The following is a 20354-nucleotide window of genomic DNA, read 5'->3' on the forward strand; positions in this document are numbered from 1 at the left end:
AAGCCTTAAGCTGCCTCTGGCTGACTTCCAGCCACAGCAGAGGAAGGGAAGCCTGGCCGAGCACTGCCTGCTTGCCCTGCTGTGGTGACTCTCTCGGGGCAGGTGAAGGCGCATTTTGTTCCAAATGCAAAGAGGCTCCATGCAGCTTGCAGGGGATGTGTTACTCCCTCCCAGTAGAGCAGAGGAGTTATGTGGGTCCAATTTTCTCGCATGGGAGAGCAACACTGCTGCTTCCCCATGCCAGGAAGTTCTTCCTCCCTGGAAAATGAAATAGCTAAAAGGAATAAAAGTTTGTGTGGAAGCAAGCCTCTGGTTTGGGGTCCCATTGCTTTCTTTTTGCCTTACTGGTATTTATGGAGAGAGATTTTTTTCATTGTGGAGGAGGCGGAAAGGGGAGGAATGCTCCTAAAATGCTTAGTTCTTCCTCTTAAATATGTGTTCCCTGTGTTGTCTTGTTTCCAGGCTTAGGCATAATGTAGCTATCAAAGCCTACCCCTTGGCATTGTCATGCAGCGTAGCATATTTTTGCCCTTAAGCAAGGAAAACAGATGATAAGCTGAAGCTAACCGTCCTTGTATTAGAGTGCCAGAGTGTGGCCAGCTATCCCTGCTGCCACGGGTGTGCGCCTGCTGTGGACTCCTCGCTTTCCTCCTTGCTTTCCATTAATCCGTGCCCTGTGCCAGCTGCTTCTTGTCAAGTTGGTGCAGTGTCCTAGGCAGTTACGGTGTTGGGGCAATGGTCAACCTACTCTTAGTGTCCTGCCTCCGTAGTCTGACAATGAGGAGTGAGGAGCTAAAGCCAAGCCAGGAGCAACTTGTGGACCAAGACCAAGCAAGTAGGTGCCTCAGCCTGAGAAATACTAACCAAGAACAAACCCTTTAAAAGCAAAATGCCCTCTCTTCGCCAGTCTAGAAGGCTAAAAAGTCTTGATATCTATGGAGGACTCACGGTCCCTGCTGGAAGGTGACGTGTTGTGGCCCTTCTGCACACTACCAAGTGTTTCTTCTCTGCCAGCCTTCTCTCTAGCAGGGGGAGGCTACCAGTGCAAAAGAAGATTATTTTCCCCTCTTAAGAAATGGTTTATCAGTTTAGTTTTCAGGTAGGCGTCATGTTTTAAAGCTTTAGTAGAAGAAGACTTTGGCTGGTTTGGAGATGTCCTGTGGTGTCAATTTGTTTGTTGCCTGTACTTGTGCCTCATCTTGCAGGCATCCTACCATTATGTCTTTGTGAAGCAAAGTGTTATTCTATATTTCTTGTAGTGGTGAGAGATGGTATTTTTCTTCCCATTGCTTGTGTGTACACAGTTTGTGGGTTTTCTGTAGTTTTGATAGCAGGAAGAGTGCTGACTGATAGATACAGACCCCCATCTCAGACTTTGCTGCCATGGAAATGAGTGAAGACCTCTGCTCTTGACTTCAGAGAGTCCTGAGCAATCTTGGTGGCTGAGAATGCACAATGTATGGTGCAGGTCAGGAGAGGAAACGGGAGAAAAAGGAGCATTGCTGTGTGATATCTGCAAATCAATTTTGAGAATTCTGTTTTCCCTTTTGAGTATTCAGCCAGGTAGCCTGCCTTCACCTTCTGTTCCCAAGAAAATAAGAAGGGGGAAACCACTGCGTTAGCCAGAAGCAACAGAGCTGCAGCAGGAGCACTGAACGCACCCAGCAGCCTTGTCCTTCGCACCTCACAATTGCCTGTTCGACATTTGGAGTTCCTGGAAAGCTGTCTGTGCTCCTACTCCTCTCTGAGGGTTGATGTTTGCAGAAGGCATGTGAAATCCTGCCGCAGTGACTTTAATGAGCACAGAAGGTTTCCTGCCTGCTGTCAGAAGTGCCAAACCTCTAGATTGCCCTCAAAGACCTGGAGGCCTTGCATCACTTTCCGACTGTCCCACTGTCAAAGTATTCTGCTTAACAAATATCCCAAAGAACATTAGAGCCATATGACCCTGATTGCAGTACAAGGCTATTGAATGGTTTCTCTCACCATTTGATTATTTTTTTCTTTTGCTCTTTTTCTAGAAACATGGGCCTGTGCCTTGCCTGCCCTCCCCTCCAGTCCCTAATACAAGTCCCACGGGAAGCACCTGCAACGTTACTCCTTTCAGAAAGGCAGGTGTGTCGTTTGGCGGGACAAAGTTCATGCAAATACATAGGACTTTTCTAGGGTCAGTAGTGTTGATTTTGCGATCCAATCTCCCATCTTAAGTAACTGGATTTAGTATCCAGTTGGACAGAGGTTTATATGCTACATAGATAGGAAAGGCAGATATTTAACCAGGTGTTGTAGTGACACTAGATCCTCCTTCCTTACAATGTGGCCACTGAGTTTCATTCATCCTTGATGATGAGAGATGTACCAGCTCCTTTCCATGCTGTATCCCTTGCTGTATTCCTGTTGATGTTGTTAGATTATTTACTCTCCACAGTGCTGTGACTAAAAGAGAGAGCTGACTTGTAAGCATCTTTGAGGATAAAGCAATAAGTCCTCTGTTATTTGGGAAAAAAGAGGAGCTGCAAAAATGGTCCAAGAGATCTTATCTGTAAAACAAGTATTTCTTTGCCTTTTTTTCTTTTTTTTTTTCCCTAGTTAGCTGGATGGTATAGTATTTTACGAGCTGTGTTAACTAAATCTTGGCTGTGAATTGAGTCTGACTTGGAAACTGCTCTGAAATATAGAGATGAGCCAAAGCAGGATCTTACTGCGTAGTGTCCAGAGCTGTTGTTGATCTAAAATGTTTGCAGTTCGCCAGTACTCAGGTGGTGGGTGGCTCTCAGTTCACCAGGGTGCAGGACTGAAGTTAGGCGAAAGCATGTAAATAGCTGGGAATTAGGGGACTGCAGACGTGCTGAGCAGGACCACAAATCATGCATTAGCTTGCATTTGTACAGTGCTCTGAAGATGATAAATGCTGTCTAAATGTTCACTTGAACTTCACCATGAATTAAATCCAATAGAAATTTGGTTTGGACTTTATTTTCAAAATGCTGCAACTAGACAGACTTTTTTTTTGGTGGTTTTCTGGTTTTGCTCATTTAAATATTTATGACAAATATGGGGAAAAGATTCCATTAAGAAAGAAATCTTGTAGTATTCAACTGACTGTCTTAATATTTGGTTCTGTGGTGTGACTGTAGCACCAAATTCTGCAGATTTCTCTCCTTTAGTGGTTACAGTAAAATGTGTATGATGAGACCCAGAAGGGTAATCAGCATTAGATGTAGTTCTTCCCTGAACCTTAAAAATTTTGTTTGTGACAGGAGTTACCTCTAGTTTCCCACTTTCTGGAACGGGGCACAAACTGACCGACTACAACTGCACTTAGTATGGTCAGAGCAATGAGCTGAAATCCTCTGGCTGGTGTTACAGAAAAACCCAGAGCAGCTGAGCCATCAGTCCCCTTCCATCATGAAAATGAGAGAATCTGAGCCAGGATTCAGGGAAGCGTTGCCCAAAGTTAAGCTTTAAAACACAGCCTCCTGAATCTCAGGCATGCAAGTTCCCAGTGGCTCCTGTGGATGTTGAAAGCTGGTTTGGGAGCCTCAGCACACCAGAGGATGAGGCCACTTTATCCAGGTGACTGAAGGCAGTTGGCTTTGGGACTGATTTTGGGAACCTCAGCCTGCGTTTCTGGAGGGTTTATCTTCTAGCAGCCCAGACCTGTGTTAGTAGCAGCAAGGATGCTGCCTGCCTATTCAAGGTCTGACATGCAAGGACTTAGTTGTTCCTAGCAAATCATAAAAATATATCAGGACGCTTGCTGGGTTTTTTCCCCACTCCCAGTAAGCCTTGCTGGGTAAGAGAGTCCCTCTCAGTTTAATTTCATTGTGCTCTTCATCCTCCTACTGTGCTGTGCAGAATCTCAGCCTGTAACATTTTTCACCTTGTTGAATTGACCATGTGTATTAGTACAGTGAATGAGTCATCTGGTGTATTTAAATGCATACCTTAGAAGATAGCTCTAAAATTGCCTTTTCTACTGAAAGCTGATAAGCTCATTCCATATGCAAAAAAGGGTGCGTATGTCAGGCAAAGACATTATGTGACTTGGTAGCAAAGACCAGTCTGAAATACAAAATATATGTAACAATGAATTTAAACACCTTACTAAATCACAGCTGTGGCATTTTATTAGACATTGTTTCATAAACTATGAAAGCTTTAGCTATCATATAAATCTGTCTCTTAATAGGCAGCAGTTACATTTCTTTATAATTTATTTCTCTGATACTGCTCAGCAAAAACGCACCTTCCTGGCAACGCCGTTTATATGCTACATTTTGTTTATCGCTGCAAGCCCGAATTTCTTGCCATGATCTCTCAGCTGGTGCCATATGAATAACAGAAATACAGTCCAGAGGTTGTGAAGATAGGAGTTATAAAGAAGTCCTTGTGTTGCTGGCGCTAAGCAAGGGGTTGAGATGGGCTTCTGCAAGAAACTTCTCATGTTTCTCATCTGGGACCACCCACTGCTTAGGGTTTGCTTAGCACTGAGGTCAGTGGGACCTCTTACAGCGGTTCAGAATGAACATGGTAAATATACATCACCCATCAGGGATTGCTGGTATCCCAGTTCAGACCAGTTGCTAGTATTTTTATTGCCCTAGCATGATGCTTGCTTGAGTCAGTTGTTCCACACATGGATATAGGTGTGAATGTCTTTGATAAGTGTTCCAGGAGATCCCAGCCAGCAAATATGTAATAAATTACAATTTAAGTATGCTGAGCATGACTCATGATGCTGGTCAGGTATGTGTGCAGACTGCCTTTCAGGGTGGTTCTCACTTCAGCTGTCATGGTCCCTCCCCAGCTGTCTGCTGTGGAGCAGCAGTTGTCATCCAAGAGCTGTGATGGGTTTGTCCATCCTTCTTTTGTTTAGGTCATCAGGGTCTCACCACCTATTCCAGGCAATCAAGAGAGTGGTATCCCCCAATCCAAAATCTACCAAATGTTTTTACATTTTTCTGTCCGGGGATTTTACTGGTAAATCTAATACTGGATAAAACCACACTGCCTCTCAGTATTCTGCTAAATGGCTAGCACTCTTGTTTTTTCATACTGTTTAAACAACTATAGTCTCCCTTTGTCATCTGTCTGATGTTTTTTCAACCAATACTCTTGCTTTGGTAAAATGTTTTGAACACTGTTTCTCTGTTTATACTTCTTCATATCAATGAAGAAATGCCAGTGGGAGTGGGGATGGACAGAGATTTCTCTGTGGTGTTCGGTGCTGTTACTTCTTGGCCAAATGACCTCTCTAACAGTTCATGCAAAAAGAAGGGAAATTTAACGCTTTTTTTTTTTCTTTTTTTAATTGCTGTATACCTTCTTTTTTACAGGTCAAACCATTAGTAAAATCTCGTTTTCCATGTTAAGGAAAGCCTGAGCAGTGCTTATCATTTTAAGAGTCAATGATTCCTCTCTTGTATCTAAAAACAAGCCAACTGTCAATAAAACTGTGCTATCTATTGCAACCTTCTTGTGCAGAACTTCCTTAAATGAGCACCTGAGAAAAGTGCACTTTTTCTTAATGCTTTTTTTTGTTTTTAAATTATTTATGCATTAAGTATTAATAATTTATGTGACTTGAGAAAAACATATTGGCCAAAACCAACATGTTTGAAAGACAGTCAAGTTCTGTCAGCTCCAAAAGAGTGCAGTTTTCTAGAAGTTGAAAGGATCTGTAATGTGGTCTTAGAGTGGGTATAGAAATGTCACCCTATGGACTGAGGCATTTGTTGCCAAGGATCACCACACAAAAGTTCCGATTTACCTAAAACCAATGTCTCTGCCAATTCCTGCAATAGTTTCTTCTCACAGGCATCCCATTCCGTGCGTCTCTGTAATTTAAATAAGTAATTTAGGTCCTTTAAAAAGTATATGCTTGCCTGAAATACTTTTCTGCGTTTTTAATTTGCTTTTGCTTGTGTCAGACTACTGATGACATTGTGAAATGAAATGAATATTTGATTGCAGAGTTTATAACAAATGCAGGTCTAATTGCTTTAAGCCTGTTTTGTTTATATATCTTATGCCATGAAATTTCTTTTGGAAAAATACAGCAAGACCCCAGTCTGGCAGGGCCCTTCACCACATCCTTAATTTTCATCCGCATTAGTTTTATGGATGCTGCTGAGACTCGTCAGTTATTTGAAGCTGAGAAGGGGGCTGGATTGTTTTCCTTCTGCAGAAGTAATGCTAAGGTTTAAGCCCTGTATTAAGGATGGCATAGCAGCATGCACCAGTGAATCCTGCTGTTACAGAGTATATGTAGAGTTAAGCACATGCTTAAACTGTGCAGTTGGATACTTAGCAATGCTTAGTAAATGTACCCAATGCTTAGTAAATGTACCCATCAACTGAATGAAAGAGAAGCGCTACCAGGAGCATCCATCTTGCCTGAGATTCAAGAAGCAGCTGAGAAATCAGCATTTTTGCTATTTGGTCAGGTGTGTCAAATGCAAACAGCAGCTTTGCAACAGAAGGACTCTTCTGTCACGGATATTTAAGCAAGTTATTAAAACACTTATTCTTATCCTTTCTGTGAAAAATTGTGGTGAGTAGTTGAGAGATGATTTGTTTATGCTGGCTAACTGCAAACAAAACTTTATCATTTACCTTTTAAAAAATTTAGGGTGAAACCAAGCGAAGAAATTTAAAAAGTAAAATGGAAAAAAGAGAAACTGTTGATAAACCATGACCTTCTCAGACACACAGGGAAAGTGTGTGTTAGTGAGAGCAGGTTATGTGCTATGTCCAGGAAACCATGATAACATCACCAGCAATTAAAATACATTTATATGTTCCAAAAGGAAAACCAGAATTGATTTGGTTCTTGTTTACCCTTTTTTTGTCTATCACAAGGCACAAGTTGAGGCATTTATTCTTAATTCCAGAGGTTTTTCTGGAAAGGGAGGATTATACAAATTGCTTGGCTAGAGTTGAGCAGGTAGCAGTGCAGCACCTGTTTTACTTGTATGCCCATAAGAAGATCTGTCTGTATGGTGGGGTCATCCTTCACCCGCATGGGATGGGGTGATGTACGTGAAGGCCAGTCTTGAGTGTCTAAACCTTCTTTAAAACTCCTGCAGAGTGACGGAGGAAAGCTCCTGAGGTTTTTAATGGGATTGCAGGTGTGTGACAGGTGTTGTTAGGGACACTGTTAAAGGTGCAAACACCCTACATCAGAAAAGTCTGCTGCACACCTAGAGAAGCTCTTGTTCCCTTTTGGCTCAGGACATGTCCAGCATTTGATCCTGGAGCTGCTAGGAGCCAGGGTCTTTCTGTTTGTAATCTGTTCCACTTTCTAGTGCAAAGAAGAAAATATTTTTAATGTGAAATCCATTTTAAAACACACCAAAAAAAGAGCAGCCCCTACAGCTGTTTGCAAGCTGTTCGGAAGTATGGCATATTAGAAATAGTCCCAGCTGAAATGGATTAGCAGGCAGAGTTCAAGTGAGGAGGTCAAATGTGTAAACTGAATGCAATTTATCTTGTGGCACTGCAGTTTATCACATGGTTGCAGAAATAAAGAAATACCACACGCATGCACATATTCACACCTAATAATTTAAGAATAACTGGAAAAGGTCTTAAAAGACTTTAAAAGGCTTCTGATGACATCATGCTATCTGGGGTAATAAACCAAAGATGGTTGAAGTCAGTTCCAAAATAGCTGTAGCCAGAGATGTCTTTATATGCCTGTTTTTATATATATTTCATGTCTCAGGACAAAGGTATTGAATACTGGTATTGCATACTAACTGTTTGGGGACACACTTGTAAGATTTTTCCTCTCCTGGATTTCTTCATGCTGCATTTAATTTTTTTTACGTTTACAGAAATCTTTTAACGTCCAGATTAGCTGCATTTATAGATCTTTAAAACTTGTGGGATGCTTTGCCCCTTAGGAAACCAAAAGAAAATTTTGACAGGGCATGACTGTGCAGTTTCCTTGGAGACTTGCCTTTGGGAAAGTTTTGTTTTCTGCTTTAGGGGAAGCAGGAGACTTCTTCCCCCTCTTTTTTAAAATAGTCATTAGCTAGAGGGCTTCTTTCTGAATTTGGATAGCAGATCACTGGACAGTTGAATTCACGAGGGTATCTGTATAGAGACCCCCTGCTTCCCTGGTGACTTCAGATCCTGGAGGTGAAGGATTTCCAAAGCCCACGCCTTGCCAGTGCCGTAATGTGATCCTTCAGTGTGTCGGGACCACATGCGGTATTTTCCTTGACAGGTTGCAAAGCTCATAAAATGAGCTCATAGAAGCTCATTTAAAGGTCATGGAAGATGCTAATGAAAATCTTGGTCATCCTGGGACTTGTGGATTGGACCATGTGCCTTGAAACAATGCAGCCTGTTAATAACCTTTAGTCTTTCATTGGATATTAATATCATCTAAGGTTGCACATGTGTGTTAATCATGCTCTGATGTGGGAAGGTATTCCTCTCTGCGCTTTGAAAGCTGTTTACTAATGTCACCAAAATAGAAAAGGTGATGGGCCTCCTTATGAAGGAGGAACTGTGTATGGTGAGACACTTGGAATTAAAAGGTCAAGATAATTTTGTATTCCAGTCACATTGGATGCTAAGTTTAATGATAAGGACAATTTTTGAAAGACACTTTAGGTGGCATAAACTGCAGTGAAGGATGTTAGTGTCACATTAATAATTATTATTTAGAAGTGTGACAAACTCATCTTTGGCAGCCTCTATTAGGCACAATCTCAGAATGAAATTTAAAGTAGAAGGTAATTTCTAGATGCAGTTAAAAACTTGTCAGAATAGAGAAGCAGCTACTTTCTGTCTCACTTTCAAAGTACTGTAACAAAGTGGCTCAGCCTGACATTTTCCTACCTGCAGCTTGAGCATGGGTAATCCTAGTGCAGTATCTGATGCAGTTGCATTTCTAATGCATTAGGCACTGATGTTGTTTTTGGAGGAAAAATACCCCAAACTTGTTTTCTGTGGTAATTTTCTATGAAGAACTTTTTTAAGCAAGTCCCTGAAGTATCAGTGGCCCTTATTTCAACCATAGTAATTTCAAGACGTGATCCCTGCAGAAAACTCTTGAGTTTGAAACTTTTTCTTATCCTTGCATGCCAGTTGCTTGGGGGATAGTAACTGGAGCATGTAACCCTTCTTCGAGTGTGCGCTCTCAGGCTGCATATTTCCAAACTCCTCTTTTGCTTTTGCCTGCTTATCTTTTATGTTATTAAGGAACTTGACATGTGCAAGAAGTGCCTCAAAAAGAACCTCTGGGCTTCTTTGGTTTTAGACCAAATCCATTATACTTTGCTGTTTATGCATCCCCATCCACCACTTCCAGGGACCTCAATCTACTTCTGGCCCAGGCAGCCCCTGTAATTAGACCATGGATAGACTTTTTAATTGTGACCCATCCAGCACCAAAGGGGAACTTCTGTGTTCCCCAGTCTGGTTCTGCTACCTGCATTTCTAAGAGCCATTCACCTCATTTCATGTTAACAAAATTTGGGGGATGGTGTTAAAGGAGAGACCATCGATAGGGCAAACATTCTATTCTCCATGTTTTTATCTGACATTTGTCACAAGCAGGCCATTTAATAGCAGGTCTGTGAGTGTTTTGTCTTGAGTTCTCTCAAGGCTGGCCTTCTCAAAGGAACTGGTGGAGGCTTAGCAGAGAAAGCTCATTTTAACTCAGTATTGCTGGACCTGATGCCCCTCAAAACCCTTGGCACCAGTGACTATGCTGAGATCATGTCTTAGTTCACGTATAGTTTGTGTCTCGCAGTGACCATCCCTATCTGCTCTCAACAAGGTTCACTGAGATCTCCGTAGGACCATCCCTTTGGCAGTGTATTTCCGTGGTTCAGAATGCCTTTGGGCTGCAAGCTGTGGTGGACCTTCACAAGTGCCTCCCCAACTGTGATTGACAGCAATACAGAGCTGGGGTAGATGCCCTGCAGCTCCTATTTTTGGTTACAAGTGTCAGGATGGGGCTGCCTGGTGGCCTATGGTTCAGCTTGAGGGTTGGGCATGTCCTATCACCCATCATGAAGGCAGTGATTTAGATTTTAAAGAAAACCGTTTCAGGAAAGGGCAAAAATCTATAAACCAAAACTAAAACGAACTGTGTATGCACAGGAGAAAGGTTGCATTAACTCTCTTTTTTAAAAGATATTTAAAAAAATCCTCATAATGTTGACTTAGCATTGAAAAAATGGAGCCAGTGTGTCCTAAGTTTGGATGCTGGTGTCTGGTGGGATTTTTGCTTTTTGTGTTGTTTTGGTAAAGATTGGAAGAGTTCTAGAGCTGTGTAGTGCTATGCATTTTATGGCACATTTAAATGTCTATAACATAAATAGCTTTACCATAAGAAGGCATAAATGTCAGCCTATTGACACATTATAAAGACACAAATGGAATGTAGCCTGGCAGAGTGGTGCTGGTTTTGAGATTTAATGGTACATCTGTATCATTTATCCCAGTGGGAAATAACACAGGATGTTGCCTTGTAATTTTTTACTACTGTATAATAAAATGTAACCATAATAAACGGTGTCTAAGCAAGTAATGCAACAGATTCTGGATTTTGTCCAGTGTGTCTTTACCACTTATCTTAGGTTAGCTTTGCCTCCCTAACTTTAGGCAACATAAGATTTTGTTTGGATACAAACTGAATTGTGGATCTCTTTAATGTGTTACGTACATATCTATAGAGCAAGAGACCCTCCTGTGCCAAATGCATCCCATCTCTTTAATTAGCTGGTGTTAGCAGTATACTGATTCATTCCTCTTTAAGTCGCTCACATCCTAAGTTGAACTGCCCTTGAAAGGGTCTGTTCTGCATTTCTGCACTTCAGGAATGCCTTTGCAGGTTGATTGCTTTCCCAAATGTCCTTACTGTGATATGGTGTTATGTGCAAGTAGCCTTGTGATGAAAACTCGAGCAACGGTATTTCATCGAAGCATTATCAGGCATGCACATTGAGAGCAGGGGTTTGGTGGGTTTATGTTGGTTGAATTTAACTCATCGCATATTGCCTGCCCAATGCTAATGGGGCATCTTGCATATCTTTCAGCATGCTCGGGAAGTGCTGTGTCCTGCCCGGTGCCAGTCCTTCCCTAGCTGCAGTGTCTGGGCTGTCGCATTGCTGCAGGCTGTGGTTTCTGATTAAAGCCATGAGAAGTCTGAGAAAGGACTCGGCATCCATTTAGGCACTTCTGCAGGGGCCCGATAATGCAGAAGGGCTTTCCGGGTGCTTTCTAACATCTGGCCCATGATGTTCCAAGTGAAGAAAAATATGAAAACATTATTCTGTGTGTATGAGAGTACTGCACATTTGTAAAAAGACAATTAACATAGAAATGAGGGAGGCTTTTGATTCATCAAGTAGATTCAACAGACTGTGTCATTTCCTTGATTTTCATTTTAATTAGGATTAATCAGTTTTATCTCCTAAGGTCTTTGTAGGGAATTTACATGAAACAGAAGACTTTGGTCAGCGGTGTGCCAGTGTAATAGCCCCTACTTGAAGAAATCCAACTGTGGCACGTATACCCAGGATTAGATTTGACAGAACTCCAGGCCCCCTTCTCTCCCATTAAATGCCTTGCTGTTGCAGGGAACCCTCTGGGTCTTCCAATACCAGGGCCTGGGCTTCACATAGCTGCCTGGTTGCTTGCTTCTAAAATCACTTGGGACAAGTATATTGCTTGGAAAAAAATCCCCGGGATGCCAGCTTGAAATAATGTCTGCTTTCTGCTCCAAAGACAGGCACAAAAAGTCTCACTTAACCCCAGCAGCTGTTGGTCCTGGCAGCTGGGAGCTAGAGCTGGTTGAGACAAAATGAAGCTGACCTTTTTCTCCTCAAATTCAGTGTATTTCACAGAAGCGTATAGGTTTGGACGGAGTTTCAGAGGTTCTGTTTGATATGTTAAAAGTGGATAATGAGGGAAGGGAGCCGGGTAGTCATAGAGGAGGGAGAGCAGCATCCCAGTGGCCTCGTAGGGGAAGCGGCAAGGTTTAAGTGTGTGTTCTGCATGATGCAACGCAGAAGCATGACTCCAGCACACCGTAGGTGAGTGTTGCTGTCCTAGTGTTGGGTGATATCCTCTTTTTTCTTTTTTTTTTTTTTTTTTCTAAAACCCCTTTTTTCCATCTTTTTTAAGATCTCCTTCTCATCCCACTGAGAGAGAAAAAAATCTTTGGAAAGTGTTGCAAAACGAAATGAATCTTTCTAGTGGAGCTGCTAGATGTATTTATTAGTGGACAAATTTCATCTTGGAAATTAGAGTCATTTGCAAACATGATAAACATTTTTTTATGGTTGTTTTTCTGTACCAAAAATAGATGTCTTGCTATGAAAATTTCCATATAATGTGTAGGTGAAAATTTAGCTTGCAGTTTGTTTCCTTAGTGGAAAGGACACAATTTTTCTAGAATATATGAAATGTAAATGTTTTCCTATCAATTATAGGAGAACAAAATTTCATCTTGCGGGCCCTACAACAGTAAGTATCAAGGGTAGGCTTTAAGATTCTTGTACACTCAAATAACAGATTTGGAAGTCATTAGGCATATGAACAAGAAGAAAATGGAGACAGAAGGCAAAAAATGCTGAAGGGAAAATCCTACTGAAAGCCCATGAAGTGTTGTCAAGCTTACTGAAAGGACCTGCTTCATTCCTGTTACACAGAAGTGTTAAAATGAGAGCAGGCGACCCCTCTCCCCCAAATCATTCATCTGTTATGTCTGCGATGTATTTAGACTGAATCCTTTCCCAGATGCTGCAGATCTGTCAGTTCCAGGGGAAAATAATGGAATTTTACCATTTGCTTTGAGGAAAAGAGGACTGGACTTTCTCCTGCTGTCTTTGGCAGGAAGGAGCAAGGAGCTTTCCTGTCTGCTCTCTTTAAATATTGCGTCTTTTTAAGCTTTTTTGCCAGATAGCCTAATTTGTGTTACTGCAATATATCATGTTGGAAAATTACAGAGGTTAATGTACAGCACTGTGATACACAACCATAATGGTAGACTCTAATGTTTTTTAAATGGTAAACCAAAGGCATTCGTAATAGGAGTTGCAGTGAATTGCCTGCAATTCTTGCCAGAGATTAGTTTAGCATTGCTTTTAATATTTTATGCACTGAAGTTGTTTGCAAAGACTAAAAGCTTTGCTCACTTTGCACACTCGTGCTTTGTTCTTTCCCTGTGCAAAGCGCAACAGAAGCACTCTCTTGTTGATGAATTGTATGGCCTGAAGTTTTATTAAATTCCAGTTATATTGCCTTGGAAAGATTTTTCTAGTAATCAGTGAAAACTGTATCAGATTTATGGTGTCATAACTGGGCTGGGTAGTTAGAAATCTAACCTTTTCTAATATCACTAGTTGCATATTAATATTTTTGAATATCTAAACCACACATGAATGACGTAGGAGGTTTTGACTTTAAATGTTAGAGTAGAGATTTGACTGTACATAATCCCATTAAAATAGAAGAGTACAGGATAAAATGATCCATTTGCAATTATAATTATGCATATTGAGATTGACCATTCCTTAAAAAATTGGAAGTGCAAGGTGGAGAAGGGCACTTGAGCAATCACTCTTTGTTGAAAGCATTGATGGAAGAATAACAAAATTGAGGGGGATCGATTTGTCAGTAATGTGCACAAAAAAGTGTGGGAAGCATTTCTTTGGAAGGTGAAGGGAAGGTAACTTTTTGCAGTCATGGTTAGCTTTGCATGGAGAGTCACCACAAAAATACATGATCAAACACAGAACAGCAAGTAGCACTATGAATTACTTAATCTGTTCTTGACACTTGATAAATTGTGTTAGTTGATCAGTTCAGTATTGGAGAGTCTGCGCAGCCTCATGATTGCTCCACAGAGGAGGTGGGTTTTGTTCTAGCTCCTCTGGTGGCCTGCTGTTTGACCTTGAGCAACAATTTTTTGTCTCTGTGCCTTTCTTTCTGCTATTCCTTGATTGCCTTGTCTTCTTGAAGGATGAGCACTTCAGGAGAGAGATTTCTTTGCATTGTGTTCTGTGAACAATGAAGTCTGAGCCTAGCCAAATCCTCTAGGGGCATCTCTAACACAAATTATAATTGTTAGCTTTAATCACTTTCATCAAAAGAGCTTGGTAATGGAGGATGGCAATGTGCAGGATTTGGAAAGATCTGTAGGGTGCATGTTAATTAAGTCACTGTAGGTGAAAGTTGCTGATTTAGTTTCATAGGGCTGATGCAGAGATGCTAATGCCCAGAAGTGATGCTTGTGCTGCTCCATATGGGTTTTCATCTCCAAAAGCATGATGCTGGGTGCTCACTCCTCTGCTTGAACAGAGCCAGAAACAAGGTGCTTGGTACGTTTTAGCAAGCAGGGCTTTTTCACAAGCCTCCTGCTGGTTGTCTAAAGCTTTCTGTGTTTTTTTGTGGGTCCCTCTGCCATGAGCATGAACAACTGAAGTTGGACCACTTGGCTTTCTGCAGTGAAGACAGCTGCTCGAGGGTGAGCCATCCCATCTTGATGGATTCTCCTCCCAGCCTTTGCTGTTGCCGAACAGAAAGTGTTTATCGTTGCTCTCCCTAATAGCAGCTTCTGTTTTGGCATGGAGGTGCAGCAGCACGCCGGTTTGCAGATTAATTGCCCTTCTTCTGGCATCTAGTGATGCAGAGCAGTATGCCCTTGTCCTATTTGGGTGGATGCATTACTCACCATAGCAGAGGATTTAGAAATATTTAGCTGTATGAATGCCAGCAGTCATGTTAGTAAGATCGGGCTGTGTTGAAGTATATACATTACCCATTTAGCAGCAGTCTCTGCAGGTAGATCTGCAGGGTAACAAGGGGTGGAGCAAGGGAGAGAAGGTGATTTCCCTTCTTCATTAGCATCTTAAGTGAAACTGCTTGCCAAATTGTCCAGGAAGAGTACAGCTGGGGAAGAACTGGGTAAGAAATGACAAATGCTTTCTGAGAAAAAGTACTGTGGTTTTTAGAGGGGAGCAGCTTAGTTGAGTGGTATAGAAAGCAGTAAAAGAAAATAAAAACAAGCTTCCCTTGCATGTGGGTCAGGCACTGTACTACTGTATTAACAGGAGGCAGAGGTAGAGCAATGTCTCCTTCTTTAGTGTGTTTATTCTGTCTTTTAGGGCTAATGCCAAATCCCTGTAGTTCCTGCAGTGTACCCACTGCCAGTGAGCGCTGACTCTAGCAAGTATTTTGCAAGATCTTTGCTGTGCAGGAATCCCTGTATTGTTCCCTTCTTCTTTTAATAAGAACAAGAATTCCCCAAACTACATTTTGAATCTGCATAGAAATAGCATATGGCAGAGGCCAACTCAAGGTTATACATTTGGCATTTGGGGAGGGAAGGCAAGAAAGATTTACCAGTCAGTACACTCACATTATGATAAAAGTGAGCTGGGAGGAGAGCATGTGCTGAATCCTAAAACGACACAGAAGAGCCATAAAGCACTGTATGTTGTGCTATCTCTAGCCCTTTACTCTCCAAGCAGAAGTGAAATCTGGGGTATCATAAATGAAACAAAGATCTTGTTTTAATTTCATTTGAAAAGCCATTGCAAGGTAATGGGGTAACAAACATTAACTTCTTCAAACTAGGCTAACCACCATTTCTCTGCTCTATACTGCTGCCATCAAATCAGAGTTATTCTCCAAAAGCTTCTTGGAACAAGGTAGAGGTTTTGCTATAAACCACAAGTGGACTAGTGTAAACAAATGGCATTTTTCCTAGAAATAAAGTGTATGGATGCCCTCATGACATGTTGCCTGGTCTGCTCTGTACTTGTGAAAGTATTTTTTCCTACTGAAATTGTATATATTTGATCAAAATCCAAGGCTGAAAACAGCTAACATCTGGAGACTTTTTCATTTGTACAGTGAGAAATAATAGCTGGTCTTACCCTGAGTTTGCCTGTAAATTTCTTAGATGGTCCAAAACCTGTTTATTGCTTACAGAGGCAATTTTGCTGACAAGCGACCTGAAATAGGTCTCTTTTTCTTCCAGAGCATCCATACTTGCCTATTATAGAGAAATCACTCAAAAAGTGGCATGCATGCTGGACTCTCAAGCCTTGTTTTAAGTTTTAATTTACTTGTCTGACTTCCAAGGTTACTGAATGCAAGCAATTGCTCCTTTAGTACATAAATAAGATGAAGTATGTGTTGGGGACCAATGCCTCAGCCTCCTTCTTTTCATACTCTCAGGGGAGTACCTGCTGAGGAATGCATAGAGCTGGGGTAAAACTTCTTTTTTGGCATCAGAGATTAAAGTAGGAGTGTTCTGGATCAGCTGAGCTGTGAAATTGGAGTCCTAGGACCACTTTTTTGGTCTGCAAAGTTGTTAAGGTATCGGCTGACCCAGGACCACAGCAGCAGGGAGACAGCTGTGCTGCAGTCCCTGTCGGGAAGGCTTAGGGACCTGCCACTGCAGCTGGAGCAATTGGCACCAGCCTAACACTGGATCCTATTTTAGTCAGACTTTATAGTTTTTCATTTTAATACATTTCTTCCAGATGGAATGATCTGTATTCTCCTCTACAGGTTGCGGAAAATGATCTGGGCTTGTAGTTAATGTTGGAAGCAAAATTCAGGCAGGAAGACTCCTTGCCTTTTCCCTTACATGGGCTTTTTATTTTATTTTCTAATTGTTTAATTGGGGTGGGATGGGGTCCCAGGGTCCTGTGCCATCTAGTTTAACTCTGACAAAATTGATTCCCACCGAGGTTTCATCTGTAGCAATCCCAACCTTGAGGAGCATTTTCTCATGTGTAGTTAATCCTAATAAAACCAGCACTTCCAGGAGGCTGACCTGGATCCATGCATTTCATGCTTCTGTTAATTAATGTTACATTTAGCATCTAACACTATAGTTACAAGAAAAATGCTGAAGGTGTAAGGGGACCGATGAAATTTAAGGTGTTACTGCTGAGGAACAGGGATTAACATCCTTTCAAACTAGGTATTTATTATTCTGGTGCAGCAACATCTAAAAATCTCTGGTAAATCCTCTAGTATAACAATAGTTTATCCCGATCACATTGGAGTCTGTTATGGTCAAGAGATACTCATGTACCTGCATATGTGTTCAATAACTACTTGTATCTCTAAGGATTTTTTGTAATTGCCCATGATAGCTTCCACTGATTTTTCATCCAACTGTTGTTGGTTATGTGCTAGTACTATCTTCCTATAGAGAGATGTGTTTCGTAGCAATTAAAAATTCTCTCAGACTTTAAAAAATCACACCTGTTGACCAAAACTAGTTATTCATTGCTGTATCCTCTGGTGCATGCATAACAGAAGGTTCATGAGTGTCTAATAAGTCCTCAGAGGCAAGTATAAATGTTTTAAATTTTTTGTCTTTTTCTCTTTGCTTCCAGAAATGCTGAATTTGATGCTCTGCAAAAGCAAGCATGTGGATTTTTAGCACCTGAAGAACAAGAAAAGGTAATTACTGGACCTTATAGTCTAGCCTCATTTGTTAGCTGTGCTAAAATATTAAACTGCTCGACCTGATCACGTTGCATGAGCCTACAGCACTGTCTCTGCATATGAGTCTTGTGTATTTTCGGTTATGCAGGCACAGTTGTTTTTTGAGAATATTCCTTTATGGAAAGGGAGCAGGGGAACAAAAGCAGCAGAGCATGAAAATGCTGAACCCACATGGTAGGGAACAAGCACACCGTCAATTTTTTCAGTGCATGTAGAAGTGAAAAATGTAAAAGAGGGGAAGAAAAAATCAAGATTTATAGGTGCCAACAAAAAAGGCTGTGGACTTCCCTGTATTTGCAAGACTGCCTAGCACAGCCTTGCAGTGTAGTGGGCAAGTATCAAAGGAGGCTCAGTGTTCATCAGTGTTACAGCAGCCTCGTCATGTTTCAGTGACGGAGTAACTTGTGGGGTGGTGCACCCTGCTCCAGAGGTCGTGAGCTCCTCTGCTTCTGCAAGCCTGCCTCTTGCAGTCAAGTCTCTTGATCCTCTTGGGTCATGACATTTTGCTTGGGCAATGCAGCTCGACAGGGCTGTGGCTCAGTTGCTGGTGTTAAACAAAATGCTGTTCATCAAACTTTCATGAACCACCTTGCCGAGGGCTGCATCTTGAAAGACTAGGCTCCAAAAAGCAGTGAGGAAAGCTGTGCTGCTCTGTACTGCTGCCATCTCCTGTATTTTCTTCCACCTCTTTTCCAAGGCGGAGGTGCGAGCACCCCTGCAGGACCTTGTTGTGGTTTTGCACTTTGCTCCTGTCTGGAGACAGGTGATGTAGAAGTTTGGCCAGGAGGGCATGGCCATGTTGAAGCGTGGCAGTCGTGCTTCAGCTGGTACATCCTTACAGCTGTACAGTGATCCAGAGAAGGGATTAGGACCCCATGTCTGCCTTGAAGCCTGTACATGGCTTCATTATTACTGCGGATAACCTAGAAGAATCTACATGAGCTGAGCCTTTCAGTTAGTTTTTGAAATGATTAATACCTTCGAAGTGAGAGGAGATGTATGTAGATGTCACAGTATAGAGAGCAAGAGGAAATATATAATGTGCAGGTCTGTACAGTTGAGTATAGCAAAGCAAGTGTAGTGAGATATAAAAACACAAATGCGAAGAGATACAGATAGGAGATGTTGCAGGGGTCAGGAAGGCTGCAGTATGAACACGTAACATGTTCTTGTGAGACACTTCATTTTGTTGCTTGGGCTTGAAAAATGCATGTGAGTGACATCTTGTGTTCACTACATCTGCAGTGCCATACAGCTGATAATTAGCACGTGCATTTTAGAGGCAGTATATAAGCGAAGATGACAAATGCAAACAAATCATAAGGTGAACCAATGTTGCCGCCTTCTTGTGTCAGCATTACAATTTGCTGCAAGCCCATTCTCCCACCCTACAAATGGAAGCACAATCTCAGTTCTCAGGAGAGATGTTGAAACACACTGAAAGGGCTTAAATTTTCAGCTTGCTTTGATCCTTACGGAATTTTTTTGTGGTAGACTCTGTACGCATCATTGTAATACAAAATTATGACAGGAGAGGAAAAACAGGTAGAGGAAGAAGCTCTAGAGCAAATAAACACTTGATCAGAATGCATTAAGTTTTTAGAGAACCACACTCTCTTGTAGTTTGTGCTCACTGTTTTGAATTGCCTTCCATGTGCTAATGAATGGGGTTTGTTTTGTTGGATACTTCCATTAGGATTTACAGTGCCATTTATAACTCTGTAAAGCCTTGTGTCACCATCTCCAGCGCATTTCTCAGCCCTGGGACTGTCATGTTCAGGCACTTAACATGTACAGGAGATGTAGGATAACTTTACTGGAGACTCAAACAATTCATTGCTTTGACTGTAAGTCCCATGTCAAAAAGAAAGATTGAAAAATCTGATTTCTTTAAAATAATTAATTTCTCGAGGGGAATAATGGAAAGGTAGTTTGCACCTTTCTCCCTCTCAGTATCTTGCAGATGACAGGAAGACACGATGTGTTGGCAAAGAGGAAGACTATGCTGCACTGTTGAGTTTCACTGGTATTTCACTGCTCTTATATAAGAAGGTGAAATATTAGCCTAAGTTATCTGTGCAATTTAAAATTACCTCAATGAATCCGATTGTTTATGTTTATTTATGCTTTTGGTACAGTTGTAAAGAGATTTTTAAAAAAAATCAGTATTTCTTTTTGCAAGTAAGAAACTAAAAATACCTCCAGATTCATCATGGCTAAGTGCTTTCCGAGGACTTAGAACAAAACTACCCACGCTTTAATGCAATGTGGCTCAAACAGGGGAATTATTCCCACTGGGTTTCTTAAAAGCTATAGATATTGTTTTAAAGTTTAAGCATAAGCAATACTGTAAGTAGATAAGGATATGTATGTAGCAAAGAAATGGCCACTCACGTTGTTGTATTTGATCAATGTGTCATTTTTATCAACTTCTCTTGTTCTCTGAGGTCAGGTGGTTGCACACAATTTTTTTTTTCAGCCTGTGAAAGAGATCCCACAGAGTCATTTAGCTCTGTCAACTGTAAGAGCAGGACAACCATGAGCTCCGTAATTCATCCAAACTTCAGCAGGGTCCTTTCATTTGGTACTGCGTGGCACTAGGTTGCAGTGGCCAGGCTAGGGACGTAGCAGACATATTTCATTGTGTTGAAGAGATGCTAGCTGTTCTGTGTGTGTGCCGTCCCGTCGGAAAGGCTTTGCCCCATCTTATGGGAGAGGTGACCTTGATGGGGGTGTTCACCCCCATGAAACAGGGGCCTTTTGCAGGTGAAATGGATTTCATGCTGTGCTGCTGTTAGCATCAGCAAATGGGATACGAAGCTTCAGAAATTGAGACTGTGCTTTTATTCCCT

The 20354-nt window shown here is 41.5% G+C and overlaps 1 protein-coding gene across 19 annotated transcripts in view; it reads left to right on the plus strand.

The window, feature by feature from the left end:
* The window catches only part of ADGRL3 (adhesion G protein-coupled receptor L3), a 529795-nt gene that overhangs the window by 73852 nt on the left and 435589 nt on the right, over positions 1 to 20354 (plus strand). For all 19 annotated transcript variants that reach the window (XM_074905383.1, XM_074905366.1, XM_074905365.1 and 16 more), the window contains exon 2: positions 17391 to 17457. The gene's annotated coding sequence lies outside the window, so the exon portion shown is untranslated. The remainder of the gene's footprint in view (positions 1 to 17390; positions 17458 to 20354) is intronic.

This window comes from Athene noctua, chromosome 4 (assembly GCF_965140245.1).
Source record: "Athene noctua chromosome 4, bAthNoc1.hap1.1, whole genome shotgun sequence".
Lineage (NCBI taxonomy): Eukaryota > Metazoa > Chordata > Aves > Strigiformes > Strigidae > Athene > Athene noctua.